This window comes from Pleurodeles waltl, chromosome 1_2, assembly GCF_031143425.1.
Source record: "Pleurodeles waltl isolate 20211129_DDA chromosome 1_2, aPleWal1.hap1.20221129, whole genome shotgun sequence".
In the NCBI taxonomy this organism is placed as follows: Eukaryota; Metazoa; Chordata; class Amphibia; order Caudata; family Salamandridae; genus Pleurodeles; species Pleurodeles waltl.
In genome coordinates, this window is record NC_090437.1 from 162106437 (window position 1) to 162126040 (window position 19604).

At 43.3% G+C, this 19604-nt stretch overlaps 1 non-coding gene across 1 annotated transcript; it reads left to right on the forward strand.

Annotated features, from left to right (window-relative positions):
• The first annotated feature begins 734 nt into the window (after positions 1–734).
• On the forward strand, positions 735–868 carry LOC138257602 (U8 small nucleolar RNA). The gene has a single exon (XR_011198385.1). It is a non-coding gene; the product is annotated as a U8 small nucleolar RNA (small nucleolar RNA).
• Positions 869–19604: the final 18736 nt, after the last annotated feature.

Below are 19604 nucleotides of genomic sequence, written 5' to 3' on the forward strand. Positions count from 1 at the left end.
GAGGGTGGTGACTGACAATCTGTTCGTATCTACTGTTCTGGAATATTTGTGGGAAGTATAATTTCAAACGGCATGAACACTTTCGTAAGTCACGCAAGGAAAAGCTGACTCTTTCAGTACGCATGCGTATTGACGGAGGCTTTCAGAGTCAAAACATCTCAAAATCACATTACGGCACACTGCATCGCAAACGTGACTTTGAAAGCAATTGTAATGAAACAGCATCGCACGGATTTTTGATTTGTTTCTATTATTCGTCTATCGTTGAATCCGTCTATATTTAAGAATGTCATAATAGGTATCTACATAACTTCTGAAAAAAACAAATTGTAATAAAAAAATACTACACGAAACATGTTTAATTTCAAAACTGCACGAAACATGTTTAATTTCAAAACTGACCTTTGTCTACTGTCGAGAATGTTTTTTGTGAATTGCAACATGGCTGCCTTTGTTAGTTAAGCGCATCTATTGAACTACTGATTCTCCCGCTCCTCCCTCCTCCCCCTCCTACTTAAGATGACCTTGTATGTAAATAACACTCGCACAGGCTATCGGGAACTATAGAGAAAGCAGTTTGGATACATTTTTCCGCGCTTATTCATAACAATAACGTTAAATAACGTTAAATTTCATGGCGTTTCGGAATGTGAATAAGCAATAAAAAATGGTCTTGCACTATGTTTCTCAAGATCTCAGTACATTGAATAATTTATGATAACCGTATGTCTATATCGTCAGTGAGGTTAATCCTTACCTGTTCCTCCTTTTGGAGAAACAGAACATGATGACAGAAATTGGATGAGAATATGATTATGCTCTCCGACCCTGAGGTGCCTAACAACCATTTTAGGGTTTCTTGTCTGATTTCACTGACGATCTTACAATATGAGTAAATAACAGATAATCAGAAAGCAGTGCATAGTACCAAAAGTGATCCTATTGCTGCTAGGGGTCCATATATATGCCTATATGCATAGTGTTTTCTTGCACCACATTTGCATCATGTTTTTTATGCTAATGTGGCCCCCAACCCTACACTTTCTAACTCTTTTATGCCTGCGTCCTTGTAGGAAAATACCATCTTTCTTGGCATGTTACCCTCAATTTCTGCCTGTTTGTCAGTGTGTTTTGCCTGTCTCACTGGGATCCTGCTAGCCAGCCTGTTTGTTGTCAGTATGCTTAAGTGTGTCACTGAAGTTCTGCTAACCAGAACTCCTGTGCTTATGCTCTCTGTACTTATCAAATTAGTCACTATAGTTTAGTGACTTCATATTCCAATTCCAAATGGCACACTGGATCCCCCCTTATAAGTCCCTAGTATATGGTACCTAGGTACCCAGGGCATTGGGGTAACAGGAGTTCCTTATAGGCTGCAGCATTGCTTTTGCCACCCATAAGGAGAGCAGACAAACATTTCTTCAGGACTGCCACTGTAGTCTGAGTGAAATAGTGCCTACGCTATTTTACAGCCATTTTCACTGCACTTAAGTAACTTATAAGTCACCTATATGTCTAACCTTCATTTACTGAAGGCTAGGTGCAAAGTTACTAAGTGTGAGGAGACCCTTGCACTAGCAAAGGTGCCCCTACGCTGTCCGGGGCCAATTCCACAGACTTTGTGAGTGCGTGGATACCATTACACGCCTGCACTACATATATGCCAATATATATATGTAGCTTCACAATGGTAACTCTGAATATGGCCATGTGAGGTGTCTAAGATCATGGAACAGCAGTCAATAAAATACAACATAACTCGAAACTACAACACCCATGAGTCCAAGTCCACCAATAATGGCTCCATACTGCCAACATAAATAGCCTGAACGCTACGGTCCGTCCTCTTTCTTTGCGAAATCCAAACGTTAAGATGCATAAGAACTTGTATAACCTTAGTATATAGAAGTCTCTCCTGCCACCTGGAGCCATTTCCACCACTCAATCCGGTACTTCGACCCGAAGACATACTGCTTGATTCACTAGGTGAACTCACGAAACAGTGTTAGTCCCCCCTGTGGAAGACAAAATACAGAACTAATATCTATGTATAACCTTGGGTGGGTCTTACTCTTTATTATCACTTTTGCATTTACAAAATACTAAATTTAATATGTAAACATTTATAACAAGTATTTATAAAGGTGTACAACTGGTGGGATAATCTTTACCTCCATGTTCTTAATAGAGTCTGAAAATTCTTGACGAGATAGCTAGAATTTTTTTTATTCTATGTCATTCTATGAAAGTAGAATCATTTGACCAGTTCGCTGCAGCCTTTATATCCTCTAATCTAGCACCAGTTGAAAAGGCTTTAGAAGCCATGGCTCCTCTAACTGAGTGAGCTCCAAATATGCTTATATCTATACCTGCCTCTGCTAATAACCATTTAACCCAACGAGCCAAAGTTGCTGCAGTGACTGGCCGAAAAGACTTCTGTAAGGAAATGAACAATTGACCAAAGACATCTTGTCTGAATTCACATGTGCAATCTTCATAAGCCTTTATACATTGAACAACACAAAGTTTTTTATTATGCGGAAAAGAAGGGTAAGAAATTCATTTTGAAGAAGTTTTAGTACGTCTGGTAATGGAAAACGATACTCCTTCAGGAGTAAATACTCTACCTGATAAATCCAAGGCTTTAACATCTGAAACTCGTCTACAGGACAATAAACATAACAGGATCGTCAGCTTAGCTGACAAATGCTTAAGGGATAACCCTTCATTATCAGGCCAATTTCTGAGAAAAAACGCAGAACAATATTAACATCCCATAAAGTTGTATATTTTGGTTGAGGAAGTTTAATCATACGGATACCCCTAAGCAGTTTACAAATCAAAGGATGTTCCCCAACCGGCTTACCCTGAATATGAGGGTAACCAGTTGACAGGGCAGAACGACAATTATTAATTGTCCTATACGCCAAAGCTTGGAAAGCCAAATCATATAGAAAGTTGGCTATGACATGAATCTCTGACCCCTCGGGATCCAAACTCCTTGTACCGCACCAACATAACCACTTCCTCCAGGGTTGTTCATATCTGTTATGAGTGGAGGGAGCCCAAGACTGGGATAAGAAAAACAATGCAGATTCCGAAACTCCAGGCACTTGCCATCGTCACCTGAAAGTCGCCAAGCCATCAGGGACAGCAATCCCTGCAGAATCAAAGGGTGGTAGCTGCCTATCGGATCCGTGAGAAGATCCACACTCACTGGTAGCATCAGTGGGAAGTTGCATGAAAGATTGATTGCAGATGGGAACCAAGGTTGTGCTCTCCAGAACGGAGTCACCAAAATAACCTCTGTCCGTTGGCGCCAAACCTGTGCCAGGATGTGTGGAATCATTGTGAAAGGAGGAAACGCATAAAGAAGTTCCCCCGGCCACAGTTGGAGGAAGACATTTGTCCCCATCGACTGAGGATCCAGCTTCCAACTGAAATGACATGGAACTTGATTGTTCAACCCGGAGGCAAACAAATCTACTTGTCAAATTCCCCATTGCATTTGAAGAGCCTGGAAAACCTGTGGTTTGAGCTTCCAGTCGCTGCCATCCCGAAGGAAGCGTGAATTCCAGTCCGCTGTCATATTGGCACAACCCGGAATGTATTCCACTATTACTGAAATCTGTTGTTGGAGACAAAAATGCCAAAATTCCTTCGCAATCTCCGCTAGGAGTCACAATATGGTCCCTCATGGACGATTGATGTACCTGACCGCAGATACATTTTATGGCAAGACCGGAGGCTCTTATTATGCTTCTCGATCTTGCTTTATTTTAAATAGCAGCAGTCAAGAAACTACGTTTCCCATGAAGCTGAAGTAACAGGCAGCCAATGGGAAAGAAAAACGTATCAGCATTGGAACCAATAGAAACACTTGAACACGGTATAAACATTACACTTGACTGCGACCAGCCCTCTTTCTTGCTGCTCGCAGTCAAGATAAGTGTTCCAAAATTTCTTCACCTTTACTTATCTGCGCGCATTTACTTAAATGTACCTATTTGCATGAATTTTTACTTTAATACTGTTCCGTTGCAGCGCGACTGTATTTTTCATTGCGAAGACTCGCTCCGCGCTGTTTTATCTGTTCCCCCACCCCTCCACCTCGCGCCGGCCTTTCGAGGAACGCGAACGTTCCAACGGCCGTCTTTTTCCCTCACAAGAGCTTCTGCCTCTTCAGACGACGCGTGGGTAGGCAAAAATACCTTGCTTCTTCCAGACGTCCTGAAACCAGCTCCTCTGCCCGACTTCAAGCTCCCGAATGATCGCTCTACACCGTAACGCCCCCGTGGGCGTGTTCTCCCAGGCCTTGCCCTCCACATTTTTTCTCCTTAACCTTTTCACTTCCAGTTTCACAATATGACTGATAATTCTAATAATGAAGATGAGTCTTTTAACCAAGACCTCGATAATTTTATCAGTGATTCTGTGGCAAAAGCCATTAATAATTCAATGGGAAAAATCACAAAAAACCTTCAATCCTCTATACAGGATATGGTTTCCAAATCCTTACTGGCCCATTCTGCGGGGGAATGCAGAAAAAGAAAAATTAAGGATTTGTCTTCACATAAAACAGATGGCGCTAGCTTGACTGGTGAAGCTTCTTCACCCCAGATTGAGGACAAGTCTCCTCCAAGGCCTCCTTCCAAGGAGGGGAAACCTAAACTAAAATGCTCTGAAAAGACTAAACATATCTCCACTACGCCACAAAAAATTACCATTTCCCATATTTCAGACACAGATTACGACATGGGCGACTTAGACGACTCAGATGACGACCCAGATATCTGGGGCTCCCAGTCTCAATCCTACCCCCCACCCAAGAGAACAAAATTTGATTCGACCACAAATACCTTCACAGCCAAACAAATGCTGGACCGAGACGGTAACCCCATGTTTAATCCTTCTTTCCTTCACCATCCCAACTCTACTGAATGGTTACCCTCCTCCCATGTGTCGGAATATATTTCCTCCAGACTGAGACTTCCCCTAGACAAACCCACTAGGTCCAAACTAAGATCAGAATGCCCTAGACCTTCCCTTTCTTCTAATATTACCTCTACCCCGTCTATTGATCAATCCCTCCTTACCTTCTTTTCTAAATTTGGCAAAGACCCCCGTAAAGGCGTTGATAAAGCCTGGTGCAACTGCCAAGACAAACTCTTGGACCTGGTCGGTCCTTTGGTCAGAATCTTTGACATGGCAGAATCAGCCAAATCAGAAAATACGGACATTGATCCGGCAGAATTATCCTTGTGAATCCAAAGAGCCTTCTGCCTCTTAGGCAATGCCAATTCGGCCATTATCCATGAAAGACGGAAAGGTCTCCTACTCAAATTAGACCCTAAATTGGCCAACCTAGCTTTCATCGACCCTGGCATCAAGGCAGATGGACTTCTCTTCGGAGATTCGTTTATAAAAGACTAAGGAAAATTTGTCTCCACTTTCGCCTCCATACATAAGGCACAACAATCAATCAAAAAAGTGTTCCACCAACAGGTTTTTGGAAAGGCCGGTACATGCAGGAGCCGCTTTACCGGCCGATCTTTCCGATCACAAGGATCTAGAGGCTCCTTCAATTCCAATTACTACACACAATCCTACAAGCCTCAGTTCTACCCCCAACGTGGCAGAGGCGCCCGTGGTCGTGGACAACGCGGTTCCAGATTCAATTATCAACAAGGTAAGCCCCATTTCTGGCCTTCCTCCTATCGGGGGCCGACTTTGTCTGTTTATAGAAAAATGGAAAAGTATTACTCTGGATCCATGGGTACTCAACACAATTCAGGGTTACACAATAGAACTCTATTCAGTTCCTCATCAACATTCCATCCCCCCCCCCCTCTTTTTCTCTTCAGAAATGGCGTCCCTCATCTCAGAAGAAATTCAGTCACTCCTCTCCAAACAAGCCATCCAAGTATCTCGTCCCGACCCTTCCGGCTTTCTCAGTACCCGCTTCTTAGTCCAAAAGAATAACAAAAAATTAAGACCAGTCATCAACTTGAGAAATTTCAATCGCTTTGTCGTTTACAGACATTTCAAAATGGAAACTATCGTCCATTTAAGAGATATTCTTCTCCCTCACGATTATATGATTCGACTGGACCTTCAAGATGCATACTCATCCGTTCCTCTCCATGTATCTCACAAGAAATTCCTCCAAATCCAATGGCAGGGGCAAACCTACCAATTTTCTTCTCTTCCGTTCGGCCTTTCGTCAGCACCCTGGTGCTTTACAAAGATAATGAAACCGGTTATGGCTCATCTCAGGTCCCTGGGAATCAGATTGCTGATTTACCTAGACGACATTCTCTTAATGCATCAGGGCTGTCTCTCCCTTCAACAACATCTCCAAACCACCTGCTCCCTCCTATTCCAACTAGGCTTTCTTATAAACAAAGAAAAATCTATCACTTCTCCCTCAAAAAGAATAGAATTTTTGGGGTTCATAATCAACTCTTCAGCTGCTATTCTTCAACTTCCCCAACAAAAAGTAAGATCCACGAAATCAGGATTCTGAAACTTCTTCAGAGTACTCAAATTTCCCTCAGGTCTCTAGCCAGAGTCGTGGGTCTCCTGGCCTCTTCAAGTCAAGCCATTTTTCCCGGTCCCCTTCACTACCAAGCTCTTCAAAGGTAAAAAATTTGCCACCTCAGAAGAGGACTTTCTTATTCAGAAACCATCAATCTGGACCAAGAGTCTCGCTCAGAACTTCAATGGTGGATAGACCATTTAGATGCCTGGAACGGCAGGACTATCTTTCCGTCAGCCCCAGATCTTATGTTAGAATCAGATGCAAGTCTGACGGGCTGGGGCGCACGATGTGGCGCAATCTCGACTGGAGGTTTTTGGTCTGCAGAGGAGTCCAAATTGCATATCAATTATTTAGAGATGCTTGCGGGCTCCTTTGCAATCAAAAGCCTCGCAAAAAACAGGGTTCAGTGTACCATCCTCCTCCACATGGACAATGTGTCAGCTGTCCACTACATAAACCATTTAGGAGGTACCAGATCAAAACCACTAGCAGATCTGGCAAAAAACCTTTGGGAGTATTGCCTTCGCAACGAAATATCCCTGTCGGCAGAATACCTGCCAGGTTCCCTCAACGACGTTGCGGACTGGCATTCTCGGTTTCTCAGAGATTCCAGCGACTAGAAGCTCCATCCCTCAGTTTTCCACACTCTCCTTCACAAATTAGGTCCCTTCAAAATAGATCTATTTGCGTCCCGTCTAAATTCCCAACTCCTGCTATTTTTCAGCTGGCGTCCGGATCCTCAGGCTCTAGCTTCCGATGCTTTTCTGCAGGACTGGTCATCCTCGCTCAATTACGCCTTTCCCCCTTTCATAATGATTACCAGGGTTCTCGCCCAGGTCAGACGCCAAAAAGTTACTTTAATTCTGATAGTTCCCTTTTGGCAATCTCAAGTGTGGTTTCCCCCCTCCTCGAATTGACTACTGACTTCCCGGTTCTGCTACCGTCTTTCCCTTCACTTCTTCGGCATCCTATGGGCTCTCTTCATCCTCTCATTTTCAACAGCTCCCTCTCTCTCTCAGCCTGGAAGGTTTCAGGTATTCCCAACCTCCCATCCCTATTTTGTCATAGGCTTCAGACTTCATTAACAAAGCCTGGGCTCCTGGTACAAGGAAGGCATACAATTCCGCATGGTCTCTTTGGTCAAGCTGGTGTGTGGGAAGGGACATCGATCCCTTTTTAGCCGATTTAAATTATATTATCAACTTTCTAGCTGCCCAAGCCAGTGCAGGTAAGTCTTACAGGACAGTCAACTTATATAGATCAGCTATTTCCCTACAACACGTTCACATCAACGGGAAACCGATCGGGGAACACCCTTTGATCTATCGCTTACTAAAGGGAGTAAAGTTTTCTTCCCCTCCTTTACCCAAATATTCAAAGCTATGGGATGTTAATGTTGTCCTAAATTTATTTATTTCCTGGCAGGACAATTCAGATTTATCGCTAAAAATGCTTTCAGCCAAACTCACAATGTTACTATGTCTAGTTTCTATTAAACGTTTATCAGATGTCAAAGCACTAGATATTTCATCCTGTCAATTTTCCCCTACAGGTGTTTTATTTTCTGTCAGCAGACGTACCAAAACTAATATACGTTCAGTATTTTACCCTTATTTCCCTAATCAACCCAAACTTTCTGTAGGACAATGCCTCAAAGTCTACAGAGACCGCACAGCCAATCTCAGAACCTCGTCCCAACTCCTCATTTCTTTTCACAAACCTTACAAACCTGTGTGACATCTGCTACTCTAGCCAGATGGGTGCGTTGGGTCATGTCATTAGCAGGTATAGACAGGTCAATGTTTGGTGCTCACTCTTCCAGAGGAGCTATGGCTTCCAAAGCCTTTTGGGTAGGTTCCAGACTTGAGGACATTCTGAGATCGGCTGACTGGTCCAATGGTTATGTTTTTAGAACTTTCTATTGTAAACCAGTTCATACAGCAACTTCTGTAATAATTAACATGCTTTAAAAAAGCATAATAGGAGCCTCCGGTCTTGCCATAAAATGTAGATTTTCCTAGTAATTTATGAAGGAAAGTCTTAATTTTATTAAAGACACGGAGGCAAGTATTATCCCACCACAGATTCTTTAATCATTGTCGATTCTTTTTCCCTCCCACAGCATCATCTACTCAACCTCAGAACTCTTCCTGATCGTCAGTCGATGCCTCCATCTTCGCTGAATTCGACCATCTATCCTCCTCAAAATCAACATAATCTGCGCTCAACTCCCTGGATTCTCCCTCTCCTCAAGTCATGGATGAACTTTTGTCAAGAACTTTGTTCTTTAATATTAGCAGTTGCTATTGTTGTTTCTATAATTCTTTTATTCTCTCACACAGACTAGCCTTCTCACATCAAGAAAGAGGGCTGGTCGCAGTCAAGTATAGTGTTTATTGTATGTTCTCTGTCCCTATTGGTATTCAAGCCGACACGTTTTTCTTTCCCATTGGCTTCTGTTTCCTCTAGCCTCATGGGATATGTAGTTTTTTCTTGACTGCTGCTATTCAAAATAAAACAAGTTAGAGAAGCATAATACTCGCCTCCGTGTCTTTAATAAAATTAAGACTTTCCGTCATAAATTACTAGGAAAATCTACATTATGCCTGCGTCAGTGCAGGAAAGTACCATCTTTCTTGGCATGTTACCCTCAATTTCTGCCTGTTTGTCAGTGTATTTTGCCTGTCTCAATGGGATCCTGCTAGCCAGGACCCCAGTGTTCTCAGTTTGTGGCCCAATGTGTGTGTTGTCAGTATGCTTAAGTGTGTCACTGAAGTTCTGCTAACCAGAACTCCTGTGCTTATGCTCTCTGTACTTATCAAATTAGTCACTATAGTTTAGTGACTTCATATTCCAATTCCAAATGGCACACTGGACCCCCCCCTTATAAGTCCCTAGTATATGGTACCTAGGTACCCAGGGCATTGGGGTAACAGGAGTTCCTTATAGGCTGCAGCATTGCTTTTGCCACCCATAAGGAGAGCAGACAAACATTTCTTCAGGACTGCCACTGTAGTCTGAGTGAAATAGTGCCTACGCTATTTTACAGCCATTTTCACTGCACTTAAGTAACTTATAAGTCACCTATATGTCTAACCTTCATTTACTGAAGGCTAGGTGCAAAGTTACTAAGTGTGAGGAGACCCTTGCACTAGCAAAGGTGCCCTTACGCTGTCCGGTGCCAATTCCCCGGACTTTGTGAGTGCGGGGATACCATTACACGTGTGCACTACATATATGCCAATACATATATATAGCTTCACAATGGTAACTCTGAATATGGCCATGTGAGGTGTCTAAGATCATGGAACAGCAGTCAATAAAATACAACATAACTCGAAACTACAACACCCATGAGCCCAAGTCCACCAATTATGGCTCCATACTGCCAACATAAATAGCCTGAATGCTACGGTCCGTCCTCTTTCTTTGCGAAATCCAAACTTTAAGATGCACAAGAACTTGCATAACCTTAGTATATAGAAGTCTCTCCTGCCACCTGGAGCCATTTCCACCACTCAATCCGGTACTTCGACCCGAAGACATACTGCTTGATTCAATAGGTGAACTCACGAAACAGTGTTAGTCCCCCCTGTGGAAGACAAAATACAGAACTAATATCTATGTATAATCTTGGGTGGGTCTTACTCTTTATTATCACTTATGCATTTACAAAATACTAAATTTAATATGTAAACATTTATAACAAGTATTTATAAAGGTGTACAACTGGTGGGATAATCCTCGCCTCCATGTTCTTAACAGAGTCTGAAAATTCTTGAAGAGATAGCTAGAATTTTTTTTATTCTATGTCCTTCTATGAAAGTAGAATCATTTGACCAGTTTGCTGCAGCCTTTATATCCTCTAATCTAGCACCAGTTGAAAAGGCTTTAGAAGCCATGGCTCCTCTAACTGAGTGAGCTCCAAATTTGCTTATATCTATACCTGCCTCTGCTAATAACCATTTGACCCAACAAGCCAAAGTTGCTGCAGTGACTGGCCGAAAAGACTTCTGTAAGGAAATGAACAATTGACCAAAGACATCTTGTCTGAATTCACATGTGCAATCTTCATAAGCCTTTATACATTGAACAACACAAAGTTTTTTATTATGCGGAAAAGAAGGGTAAGAAATTCATTTTGAAGAAGTTTTAGTACGTCTGGTAATGGAAAACGAAACTCCTTCAGGAGTAAATACTCTACCTGATAAATCCAAGGCTTTAACATCTGAAACTCGTCCACAGGACAATAAACATAACAGGATTGTCAGCTTAGCTGAAAATTGCTTACGGGATAACCCTTCATTATCAGGCCAATTTCTGAGAAAACGCAGAACAATATTAAAATCCCATAAAGTTGTATATTTTGGTTGAGGAGGTTTAATCATACGAATACCCCTAAGCAGTTACAAATCAAAGGATGTTCCCCAACCGGCTTACCCTGAATATGAGGGTGACCAGCTGACAGGGCAGAACGACAATTATTAATTGTCCTATACGCCAAAGCTTGGAAAGCCAAATCATATAGAAAGTTGGCTATGACATGAATCTCTGACCCCTCGGGATCCTAACTCCTTGTACCGCACCAACATAACCACTTCCTCCAGGGTTGTTCATATCTGTTATGAGTGGAGGGAGCCCAAGACTGGGATAAGAAAAACAATGCAGATTCCGAAACTCCAGGCACTTGCCATCGTCACCTGAAAGTCGGCAAGCCATCAGGGACAGCAATCCCTGCAGAATCAGAGGGTGGTAGCTGCCTATCGGATCCGTGAGAAGATCCACACTCACTGGTAGCATCAGTGGGAAGTTGCATGAAAGATTGATTGCAGATGGGAACCAAGGTTGTGCTCTCCAGAACGGAGTCACCAAAATAACCTCTGTCCGTTGGCGCCAAACTTGTGCCAGGATGTGTGGAATCATCGTGAAAGGAGGAAACGCATAAAGAAGTTCCCCCGGCCACAGTTGGAGGAAGGCATCTGTCCCCATCGACTGAGGGTCCAGCTTCCAACTGAAATAACATGGAACTTGATTGTTCAACCGGGAGGCAAACAAATCTACTTGAAAAATTCCCCATTGCAGTTGAAGAGCCTGGAAAACCTGCAGTTTGAGCTTCGAGGCGCTGCCATCCCGAAGGAAGCGTGAATTCCAGTCCGCTGTCATATTGGCACGACCCGGAATGTATTCCACTATTACTGAAATCTGTTGTTGGAGACAAAAATGCCAAAATTCCTTCGCAATCTCCGCTAGGAGTCACAATCTGGTCCCTCATGGACGATTGATGTACCTGACCGCAGATACATTGTCCATCCGAAGAAGAATGCAACAATGAGCTTTGCGAGGGGAAAGGGATTTGATTGCGAAAGCTCCTGCTAAAAGCTCCAGACAATTGATGTGATACCTCAGTTCTCCCCGCGACCAACTACTCCCCGTTTCCACTGAGCCGCAAAGAGCTCCTCAGCCCCATTGGTTGGCATCCAACTCTATTCTCACATTTGGATTGGATATGAATATCGCTCTGCCATTCCAGGCATCCATGTGAGAGAGCCACCAAGATATCTCCATCTTGGCATCCTCCAGGAGGGGAATCAATTCTGAATATTGAAGACCTTTTCGGAGATGAAGGATCTTCAACCTCTGAAAGGCCCTGTAATGCCACGGCCCTGGAAAAGTCACCTGAATTGACGATGCCAGAAGACCGACCAGGCGAGCTAATGTCCTCAATGATATAGTCGGAGAGACAAAGACTCTCCTGAACTCCTTCTTGATTGAATTCCTTTTGCTGAAGGGGAGGAGTAACAAGGCTTTTACCGAATCTATCTGAAAACCTAAGAATTCGATATTCTGAGTTGGCACTAAGCTGGATTTTTTGGAATTGATGACAAATCCGAGATCTTGTAGCAATTGGATTGTCCAATTGAGGTGAAGAAGAATTAAATCTTTGTCCTGAGCCACAAGAAGAATGTCGTCAAGATATAAAATCAGTCTCACACCTCGCTCCCTTAAGAATTGGACTACAGGACGAAGAAGTTTGGTGAAACACCAAGGAGCTGAAGACAGACCGAAGGAAAGGGCGTTGAACTCGTACCAATGGGAGCCCCATTGGAATTGAAGAAAACGCATGTAGGGAGTGAATATTGGAACTGAAAGGTATGCGTCCTTAAGATCCAAACGTACCATCCAATCTCCGTCTCTTAAAATACATTGGAGAAGATGTATGCCTTCCATCTTGAAATGGCAATATACCATCCAAGAATTAAATTGCCTGAGATTTAGAACTAAACGGGAACTGCCCCCTTTCTTTTGCACTAAGAAAATCATGCTGACGAACCCGTGAGGGTGCGACATGGTCTGCACCACTGCCCCTTTCTGAATGAGAGCAAAAATCTCCTCCTAGATGATAGCGTGATCTACGAGGGAAAAAAGGAGAGGGGTAGGAAGGGCCCCTTGAACTGGGGAGGCATAAAACTCTAACTGGAAACCCTGGACTGTTTGAAGGACCCAAGGGTCTTGAGTGATATTTTGCCATGCTGGGAGAAAATGGTGCACCCTGCCCCTCAAAATTACTTCAGATAAAGGGATAATTCTCACCTGGGTTGGAGGTTTCTTGGTTGGAACCACTTCCATGATATCCTCTGAAGGAACGACCACGTCCTCTGTAATGACTGGGGTAGAAAGTCTGGTACCACCTCGGTTTCTCTGAGGGGCGAATCTGGAAGCCTGGTATCTACGGCCTGGTGCTCGGCCTCTGAAGCGCCCGGCCCGGGCAAAAAGAGCATTATTGAATACCTTCTTTATGTTGGACTGAGCTTTATCTAGAGCTGTGAGGGTTGCAACATATTTGCACAAATCCTTAACGAATTTGTCACCAAAAAGCATGCCATTAGCTAAAGAATCAGCCTCATTAGTTGCCAGATCAGCCAATTTGGGATCGAGCTGCATAAGAAAAGAACGCCTGCGTTCTGTTGACATGGCGCAATTGGCGTTGCCCAAAAGACAGACAGCTCTCTGTGCCCATTGCAGCACAACTTCTGGATCCAAAGGAGTGCTGGTTTCCTTAGACTGGATAGCAAAATCTAAGATTTTTGTTAATGGGCCTGACAAGTCCAATAACTTATCTTGGCAGCCCGCCAAGCGCGATCTAGACCTTTCTTGGGGTCCTTAGCAAATTTGCACAAACATGTAGCCATACTGGGATCCAGCTCAGGAGTCTCTGCTACTTTACCGAGTAAGGAAGGCTGAGGGCATTCCGACCTGAGAGTTTTGCGCACTTCTTTCTCAAAACTTTTGCGCAGTCTATCTTGCACGTAATGGGCTACCTCAGCTGTAGAAACCCACTCGGTGGAACGTGGATGTATTATGTCTTCGGGAGAGAACAAAAGATTCTTACCAGCCGAGGTAGTAGCCTCTGGCATAGCATGCTGTGATTTGCGTTGCTTTTTGCGCGGAACCGAATCTGACTGCGAGTCATCAGACTCTGATTTAGATGAGGATGGTTCATACAAGCTTGCTTCTGAAAAGGAGGATTTTGGAAAAATATTAGATGTTTCTTGAGAGGGGAAACACCCATATCCATAATAACGCAACACTGAAGCTGCCATCTATGCCAGAATTTCCGCTGAGGATGAACCCCCAGAGCGTTGCAGAGAGAGGCCATATACCTCCCTAGATTCTCCAGCTTGCAAGCAAGGTTGTTGACTGCCCTCGCCCAAGAACTCTCTTCTGCCAAAATTAGCCAAAGGCTTCAAGGCCTGAATCAGGGCCCAGTTCATGGAGTCTTGCACAGGATGCCCAAGTGCCTCCACAAGTCGTTCCTCCATCTGATGCTCAATAGGCACTTCTTGCAGTTCCTGATACTGCTCCTCCTCATCGGCGTGGTATGCCACAGTAATATTTGGGAGGTATGGAGTAGTGAACTGAGGGGGGGGGGGGATCCCTGAAGCAGGTGAACACATTTTAAATAAAAACAGCTTAAAAGCTGCTCAGCCAGCAATAATTGAAGTGGAGGGAGCCACCTGCTTTCAAATATACTTTAGAAATGTGACAACTGAAAATGAAAAAATTAACTTAAATTAAATAATTAAGGAACTATTCCCCCAGGGCAATGCCCAATATGTATTTTTGTAGCCCCGTCGGGCGAATTGAGGCAGGTAAACTCTTGGAAAGAGGCCGTGTCCCGTCCTACACACGTGCGTGAAGCCGATCAGAAGAAAACTCCTATCCGGCTCAATGCGCGTGCGCGGCTGGCGAAACAGAAAGAGGACTACGTCCTCTTACTGTGAGACAAACTCACTACGGCCTGCTCCCGCTCCACGCTGGCTACAGATTTAAACAAAAAGGGGGATCGGAGATCCCTGATCAAAGGATACAAATGCAGAACAAACGCGACAGCGCAAGATATTAACGCGCGCATTCACATACAAATGTCTAATGCAGATTACTACAACAATCGCAATAAAGGCGCATCACTTAATTGGCTGCTGCAGCAGCAAAGAAAGAGGAGGGACTGTAGCATTCAGGCTATTTATGTTGGCAGTGTAGAGCCATGATTGGTGGACTTGGGCTCATGGGAGTTTTAGTTTCAAGTTATGTTGTATTTTATTGGCTGCTGTTTTGTCAGTAAAGTGAAGAGAAAGCATAATCCAAAGCCTCCGGTCCTGACATAGAATCATAGTGTGTATCGACCTTTTCGCGCAGCCACATTTTTTAACGAGCATTTGCAATGCAATGGGTCTCGCATTTGCTCGAGTGAGAGCTATTTGCGTTGTAAATTCCAAACTGTATATTTCTTGCCACATAAATTGAAAATAAGAAGTAAAACAAAAGTTCACTCCATTTAAACATATTATCAATGTAACAGGGTTGATGTGATGTAAAGCGCTCGACTACTGCCCAGAAAGATCACGCTGCGTAGGAAATAAATAGAAAAAAGTAGTCCAGAAACCACACAGAAAACACAGAGCCTCTTATGTTTTCTGTGGTTGGCCGGTGCACTCGAGAAGGGCTAAACACCGGAAAAGGCATGACATATGCATGCCTTCCACTAATGAAAGCAAGCAAATTTAAAAGGCAAGCCCACAATCCAACCAAACTCATGGGCTTGCGGTGGTCGTGGTTACAAGCCCATAGAGAGATTACAGCAGGGGCAGAGCGCTTTGCGATCGACCCTAACCAGCAGGAGGTAGTATGAGTTAGTGCCATACATGGCGGCTCACTGATATAGTTTAACTTTCTACGGAAACATGTTGAGCTAAAAGCATATTTTGTATGCATATAACCAAAAGTAGTTTTTTTAATAAGGATTGTGCTACTTTAGCAGCTCAACATCCTGTGATTCTGTGCAAATTGACCTGTGCCTTAAAGTAAAAAAATTAAAGTGTCCTTGTGCAATGTAACTGGTTGTCATGTAAAATGCTGCAATGCTTTGGGGACGAGTTCAATCTATGTAAAACCGCAAAGACAATCCATTGAGTTGGATTTATCACCTTCTAAAGAAACAGCTACAACTCATGGACGTGCGCTAAGAAGTCCCACCCAAACGTCGTTATTACTACTACTGAGCAAACATAAGTGTAAAACAAAACATGCTCCGTATGATAGCTACATGAAACCTTTGTTTGCGAAAAGTTATTTAACTTACGTTGCAAACTGCTTTACATTTTAAGTGACTCCGCTAGTCTGACCATTCACCACAGTTTACCCTCATTCAAATTTTTTAAACACTGACTACAAAAGCTCTTTTCCCTACATAACACATACATTACTTAAAAAAGAAGATGCACGCTGCCTTGCAAGAGCAACAAAAGCACTCAATTAAAAAGTTAAAAATAAGCGAGTCAGGTAGTAAAAAATGTTCAGACGAAAAACAACCCAAGCTTTCAGAACTTATGATAGATAGAATTTGTATAACGTGAGCAGCTGTACTTGTGGCACAAGTATGACGTCAGAGGTGGCTTAAGGAGGAAGAATCCTTGCAGGCTTTGTTCCCAAAGGGGTCTGCTTGAATATAGTTGGCAATACCTTAGCATGTCTAGAAAGACTGTTATCGTGCTCACAAGTGGCATTTGGATTCTTTGCAGACACAACCATTAGGAGTAAATTAACATAAATCACTATCTCTCCGCCAAATGTGTGTCTGTGTACATAATGTACATTTTCCAAGTAATTTATGATGGAAAGTATTAATTTTATTAAAGAAACGGAGGCGAGTATTATGCTTTCTTTTCCTGCTTTATTTCAACAGCAGCCAAGAGAAAACACCAATCCCAAAGGTTTGCGTAACAGGCAACCAATGGGAGATAAGAGTAATAAACTAACCAAACACGACACTATACAACATAAGATATACCAATCCTGACTGCAGGCAGCCCTCTTTTCAGCTGCGAGACTGTCAAGAAAATGATTTAAATAAATGTAAAATACAACAAATTAAACATATTGCCAGAACAAATGCAAAAAAGTCTTTAATTCTGTCCAGGTTAGGCGAGGAGAAACACTTGACAGGATGGTGAACAGAGGAATCCAGCTTCAATGGTGATTGGACTGAAGGAATACTTTGGGTAGAAACGGCATCCGATGGATTAGTTCGAAGAAGGCGCTGGAGAGTTGGTAGAGCCAATAGCCCCTCTAGCAGAATGGGCTCCAAATTTTGACGTATCAATGCCCGCTAATGACATTACCCATTTGACCCAACGAGCTAAGGTAGGGAAAGATACAGGTTTATAAGGTTTCCTGAAGGAGATTAATAGTTGGGAAGCAGAAGATGTTCTAAGATCGGCCATCTTTTGTTTATAAACCTTTAAACAGTTTCCCACGCATAGTTTCGGATGGTTGGGAAAGAACGGATAGAAAACAGAAGTAATATTGGTTTTAGTACGACGAGACACATTGAACAGTACACCAGTAGGGGTGAAGTGACGAGCTGAAATATCCAAGGCTTTGACATCGGACAAACATTTTATAGACACTAGACAAAGTAACATTGTTAGTTTAGCGGAAAGCATTTTCAAAGACAATAAGTTATTATCCAGCCAGGATAAGAACATTTGTAAGACAAGATTAACATCCCATAGAGCGGTATATTTGGAAATTGGAGGGTTGGAGTATTTTACTCCTTTCAAGAGACGACAGATGATAGGATGTTCTCCTACGGGTTTCCCATTTATAAAAGGATGATGAAGAGAAATAGCTGACCTATATAAGTTAATGGTCCGGTAGGATTTGCCTGCACTAGCCTGAGAGGCAAGGAAATTAGCTATCAGAGTGAGATCTGCTGAAAAGGGATCACATGCTTTTCCCAGACACCAGCTAGACCAGATAGACCAAGCTGATTTGAAAGCCTTGGAAGTGCCTGGAGCCCAGGAATTGTTGCTATAGGTTGAAGCCTCGAGTGAAATTCCTGGATAAAATGAGGAATACCTGAAACTTTCCAGGCAGATAGAAGAAGGGATTTGCTGAGGATGAAATCGTGAGGGAGACCTTGTGGATTGAGAAGGAGAGAAAGGAAGGAGGGCAGAAGAACCGGGAAGTCGATTGATAATTCTAGAAGGGGGGGGAATACCACACTTGAGATTGCCACAACTGAACTACTAGAACTACTGTGGCTTTTTGACGACGAAGATGAGCGAGTACTCTGTTTATCATGATGAAAGGAGGAAAGGTGTAGTTTATTGAATGGGACCACTGTTGAAGGAATGCATCGGTCGCTAAAGCTTGAGGATCTGGCCTCCTGCTGAAGAAAAGAGGGAGTTGAGTATTCAGACGGGATGCGAAGAGGTCTACATGGAAAGGACCCCATTTGCGATGAAGAGAGTTGAAGAACGAAGAGTGAAGCTTCCAGTCGCTGGAGTCGGAAAGATGACGCGCATACCAATCTGCAAGTTGAGTGAACCTGACAAGTATTCTGCTCAAACTGAAATTTTTCGGTGGAGACAGAATTCCCAGAAATTCTTGGCTAGTTTGGCTAGAGGTTTGGATTTGGTACCGCTGAGATGATTGATGTATTTGACTGCCGTGAGGTTGTCCATACGCAGTAGTACGGAACAACGGACTCTGTTTTTGGTGAAGATTCTGGTTACAAAGGAGCCTGCAAGCATCTCTAAATAGTTGATGTGCAATGAAGACTCCTGCAGAGACCATCATGGGCCTTATTTATACTTTTTGGTGCAAAACTGCACTAAGGCAGTTTTGCCCCAAAAAGTTTTGCACCGGCTTGCACCATTTTTTAGCACCAGCTGGGCACCATATTTATGGAATGGTGCAAACCGGTGCAAAGGGTAGGCTAGCTTAAAAAAAAATGACGTTAGGCAGTTTTGAGTCAAAATAAATGATTCTGACTAGATTATCATCATTTTTTTACTCTAAGGGGCATATTTATACTCTGTTTGCACTGAATTAGCGTCATTTTTATTTTACTCTAATTCAGTGCAAAACTAACTCCATATTTATACTTTGGTGCTAGACCCATCTAGCACCAAATTTATGGAGTTAAAGTCATTTTTTGGAAGTGAAAACCTACCTTGCCTTAATGAGATGCAAGGTAGGCGTTCCCGTGCCAAAAAATGACTCTATGGCCTTAACACCATATTTATACTTCCATGTAAAAATGGTGCAAAGGAGGGAGGAGGGGTCAAAAAATGGGGCAAAGCTTGCTTTGCCCGATTTTTTAAGACCTGGGTCAGGGCAGGGGTTAGGGGACCTGTGGGCCTATTTCCATGGTGGAACACCATGGAATAAGCCCAGAGGTGCCCTCCCTAGGCCCTAGGGGCACCCCCACCCACACGACAGGAACTGCGAGGATGGGGGACCCCATCCCAGGTAAGTACAGGTAAGTGCATTTTATTTTTGAAAGTGCCATAGGGGGCCCTCAGGGCCCCCCATGCATGGCACAGGGTGCAATGGCCATGCCCAGGGAACCCCGGTCCTCTGTGCTGGCCACTGGGGTGGTGGGCATGACTCCTGCCTTTTCTAAGGCAGGAGTCATGTGGCATGGTAGGTTTAGCACCATAAAATGACGCTAATCTGGTTAGAGTAATTTTTTTTACTCTAACCTGCCTAAAGCCAT